At 53.3% G+C, this 5,000-nt stretch overlaps 1 non-coding gene across 1 annotated transcript in view; it reads right to left on the reverse strand.

Moving 5' to 3' along the window:
• LOC126435951 (small subunit ribosomal RNA) overlaps window positions 1-1,736 on the reverse strand; it is a 1,909-nt gene extending 173 nt beyond the window's left edge. Inside the window, exon 1 of the ribosomal RNA XR_007580306.1 lies at window positions 1-1,736. This exon is cut by the window's left edge and continues 173 nt beyond it. This is a non-coding gene — a ribosomal RNA (small subunit ribosomal RNA).
• Window positions 1,737-5,000: the final 3,264 nt, after the last annotated feature.

Here is a 5,000-nt window from a genome sequence, read left to right on the forward strand (position 1 = left end):
ACAAAGGGCAGGGACGTAATCAACGCGAGCTTATGACTCGCGCTTACTGGGAATTCCTCGTTCATGGGGAACAATTGCAAGCCCCAATCCCTAGCACGAAGGAGGTTCAGCGGGTTACCCCGACCTTTCGGCCTAGGAAGACACGCTGATTCCTTCAGTGTAGCGCGCGTGCGGCCCAGAACATCTAAGGGCATCACAGACCTGTTATTGCTCAATCTCGTGCGGCTAGAAGCCGCCTGTCCCTCTAAGAAGAAAAGTAATCGCTGACAGCACGAAGGATGTCACGCGACTAGTTAGCAGGCTAGAGTCTCGTTCGTTATCGGAATTAACCAGACAAATCGCTCCACCAACTAAGAACGGCCATGCACCACCACCCACCGAATCAAGAAAGAGCTATCAATCTGTCAATCCTTCCGGTGTCCGGGCCTGGTGAGGTTTCCCGTGTTGAGTCAAATTAAGCCGCAGGCTCCACTCCTGGTGGTGCCCTTCCGTCAATTCCTTTAAGTTTCAGCTTTGCAACCATACTTCCCCCGGAACCCAAAAGCTTTGGTTTCCCGGAGGCTGCCCGCCGAGTCATCGGAGGAACTGCGGCGGATCGCTGGCTGGCATCGTTTATGGTTAGAACTAGGGCGGTATCTGATCGCCTTCGAACCTCTAACTTTCGTTCTTGATTAATGAAAACATACTTGGCAAATGCTTTCGCTTCTGTTCGTCTTGCGACGATCCAAGAATTTCACCTCTAACGTCGCAATACGAATGCCCCCGCCTGTCCCTATTAATCATTACCTCGGGTTCCGAAAACCAACAAAATAGAACCGAGGTCCTATTCCATTATTCCATGCACACAGTATTCAGGCGGGCTTGCCTGCTTTAAGCACTCTAATTTGTTCAAAGTAAACGTGCCGGCCCACCGAGACACTCAATAAAGAGCACCCTGGTAGGATTTCAACGGGGTCCGCCTCGGGACGCACGAGCACGCACGAGGCGGTCGCACGCCTTCGGCTCGCCCCACCGGCAGGACGTCCCACGATACATGCCAGTTAAACACCGACGGGCGGTGAACCAACAGCGTGGGACACAAATCCAACTACGAGCTTTTTAACCGCAACAACTTTAATATACGCTATTGGAGCTGGAATTACCGCGGCTGCTGGCACCAGACTTGCCCTCCAATAGATACTCGTTAAAGGATTTAAAGTGTACTCATTCCGATTACGGGGCCTCGGATGAGTCCCGTATCGTTATTTTTCGTCACTACCTCCCCGTGCCGGGAGTGGGTAATTTGCGCGCCTGCTGCCTTCCTTGGATGTGGTAGCCGTTTCTCAGGCTCCCTCTCCGGAATCGAACCCTGATTCCCCGTTACCCGTTACAACCATGGTAGGCGCAGAACCTACCATCGACAGTTGATAAGGCAGACATTTGAAAGATGCGTCGCCGGTACGAGGACCGTGCGATCAGCCCAAAGTTATTCAGAGTCACCAAGGCAAACGGACCGGACGAGCCGACCGATTGGTTTTGATCTAATAAAAGCGTCCCTTCCATCTCTGGTCGGGACTCTGTTTGCATGTATTAGCTCTAGAATTACCACAGTTATCCAAGTAACGTGGGTACGATCTAAGGAACCATAACTGATTTAATGAGCCATTCGCGGTTTCACCTTAATGCGGCTTGTACTGAGACATGCATGGCTTAATCTTTGAGACAAGCATATGACTACTGGCAGGATCAACCAGGGAGCTGCGTCAACTAGAGCTGAGCAGCCGGCCGCCCGGGAGTGTGTCCCGGGGGCCCGCGCGAACACGCAAGCGTCCGCTCAATTATTCTGCAAACAGGAGGAGGCTGAGCTCCCCTGCACAACACACCTCGAAACCCTCTCAGGTCCCGGCGGCGCGCAGCGCCGTCCTAAGTACTTGGTCGGGTTCGAGAGAGGCGCAATCGCCCGGAGTTAGGCGAGTAGACGCTTTAGGTGCGACCACCCGTGCTCCCAACTGAGCTTGCCGCTGCCGACAGAGGCCCGGGAGCGTGCTGTCGTGGCATTGCCGGCGGGAGACAACACGCGCCACCTACGGTGACCGGCAGCTCCAACGCCAGCGCCACAGAAGGACAAAAGCCCCACTTGGGTGCCGAAGCGAACTCTCCCAGCACAGCGCACGCGCCAACACGTCCGCACAGCTGCGATACAAACCACCTGCGAGAACCGCTGGGGCGACCGAGCAGCAGACGGCGTCGCGGCGCCGAGCGCCGGGCGGCGGCGCATCCTCAGCGCACAAAGTCCTCAATCGGACCAGCACACTGCAGATGGCCACCGCGCTTCGCACCGGGCCCGCGAGGACCTACTTTGGCCGCAAGGCGCCGCGAGCAGGGGGCGCCGGCGCGCAGCTGCGCCGCCTGCCGCGTCCGTCGGCCGGCGCGCCTGCCACTGGCCGCCCCCACCAGCCGGCTGTGGCGCGTGCGCCCACGCACCGCGCTGCCAGCACGCCGGGCGGCCCCCCCTCACCGGCCGGGGACGGTCCCACCCAGCCACCGCCGCGTATCGCCTCACACCCAGATCCCCTTTCACGTTCGTGGGCATGGTGGGTCCCCTTTCACGTTCGTGGGCATGGTGGGTCTCCCTGAAACAACCGGTTAATAGCTCGACCGATCGTCGCCAACACTGATTCACCTCTAGCGAGAACAACCGCACCACAACGGGTTACCAGTTGTTCATTTGCGTAACGTCACCAGCAAACGTACACGTCCATCGCCATTTGCAACGAGTATTGCATGCCTGTGTCAGGTGTCACAACACACTACGTCTGCCCACATAGACGCAACAACATGTGCACGCCTAGAGAACACGTGGAAGGTAGACCCCGTACGTATGCGGTGTCCATTGCGCGAACGACTGTCAGCCCGCCTCTGCAGCATGTCGCAGATGTGGAACGCGGTGCAACATGCTATCACGGTGTGTGAGAAGAGACGACTACGTCCGAATACACGCTCCACTACATCAACAGACTGCTCATGCTGATCGCCATCCAGGGCGTCCGTTCCTCCCACACGTCTGTATGGCGTACCACACTGCAATCCAGCTCTTATAGGGAGACGACACGTAGCTGCGTGCACAATATTTGGACTGTATGGTCCGCCGTTGCTAGGCGCAGTCGTCATACGGTCACATGTGCCACGATGTATCATTCAGTACATACGGACCAATGTGCAGTACAGTTTGTGGGTTTTGCGTACATCGGCGGACAGGTGACAGGCCGTACCACAACGTAGGCTGAGTACGTCGGCATGCGAAGGGCATTGAACATGCAAACTTCTCACCGACCAGCTTGCGAAGGCAGGGGGGAAGGGGGGGGGGGGCGGCATGTACGTCCTGCTGCTATCCACACTACAGTGTATAGCAGGAGCATGTGGAAAGTCAGCAACACCTGCAAGGTGTTTAACATGACGCGATACACAGGGGACCGGGCAGTGCGAGTAGGGAACTATATTGCGAGGGTTGCGGTTAGGCAACACTACACCAATTTAACGGGTTGCATAACAATTACAGAGCAGGTTCAGCGACAACGTGCGTCAGGTTAAGGCGCAATATAGTTTAGGTTACGGCGCACTTTAGGTTAGGTTAAGGCACATTATAGGTTAGGTTAAGGCACATTATAGGTTAGGTTAAGGCACAACATGGGTTAGGTTAAGGCACAACATGGGTTAGGTTAAGGCACAACATGGGTTAGGTTAAGGCACAACATGGGTTAGGTTAAGGCACAACATGGGTTAGGTTAAGGCACAACATGGGTTAGGTTAAGGCACAACATGGGTTAGGTTAAGGCACAACATGGGTTACGTTAAGGCACAACATGGGTTACGTTAAGGCACAACATGGGTTAGGTTAAGGCACAACATGGGTTAGGTTAAGGCACAACATGGGTTAGGTTAAGGCACAACATGGGTTAGGTTAAGGCACAACATGGGTTACGTTAAGGCACAACATGGGTTACGTTAAGGCACAACATGGGTTACGTTAAGGCACAACATGGGTTACGTTAAGGCACAACATGGGTTACGTTAAGGCACAACATGGGTTACGTTAAGGCACAACATGGGTTACGTTAAGGCACAACATGGGTTACGTTAAGGCACAAATTAGGTTAGGTTAAGGCACAAATTAGGTTAGGTTAAGGCGCAACGTAGGTTAGGTTAAGGCACAACGTAGGTTAGGTTAAGGCACAACGTAGGTTAGGTTAAGGCACAACGTAGGTTAGGTTAAGGCACAACGTAGGTTAGGTTAAGGCACAACGTAGGTTAGGTTAAGGCACAACGTAGGTTAGGTTAAGGCACAACGTAGGTTAGGTTAAGGCACAACGTAGGTTAGGTTAAGGCACAACGTAGGTTAGGTTAAGGCACAACGTAGGTTAGGTTAAGGCACAACGTAGGTTAGGTTAAGGCACAACGTAGGTTAGGTTAAGGCACAACGTAGGTTAGGTTAAGGCACGATATAGGTTAGGTTAAGGTACGATATAGGTTAGGTTAAGGTACGATATACGTTAGGTTAAGGTACGATATAGGTTAGGTTAAGGTACGATATAGGTTAGGTTAAGGTACGATATACGTTAGGTTAAGGTACGATATAGGTTAGGTTAAGGTACGATATAGGTTAGGTTAAGGTACGATATAGGTTAGGTTAAGGTACGATATAGGTTAGGTTAAGGTACAATATAGCTTAGGTTCAGATACACATTGTTGTAGGGAAAGGTGTATTTGGGGGGGGGGGGCGGCAGGTTCGTTGATAGTGATTATCGTAATTGGATGCCTGCGGCATTATCCGATTTGTCACGTCAGGATGCACTTTTGGCTCATGACAGGCGGCGCTCCGATTCCATGGTTGTGGCAGATCTGTGTCTTTCATTCCTGCCATTGTTTGTGTGCTGTGACAGGAGGCAGTATTGTGATGTTGGGTGCACCCCTGTGTAGGACATGTGTGGGTGTTCGTGGCTTAGCTGAGCAATGTGCGGATG

This window comes from Schistocerca serialis, unplaced genomic scaffold, assembly GCF_023864345.2.
Source record: "Schistocerca serialis cubense isolate TAMUIC-IGC-003099 unplaced genomic scaffold, iqSchSeri2.2 HiC_scaffold_1223, whole genome shotgun sequence".
NCBI classification, from domain to species: Eukaryota; Metazoa; Arthropoda; class Insecta; order Orthoptera; family Acrididae; genus Schistocerca; species Schistocerca serialis.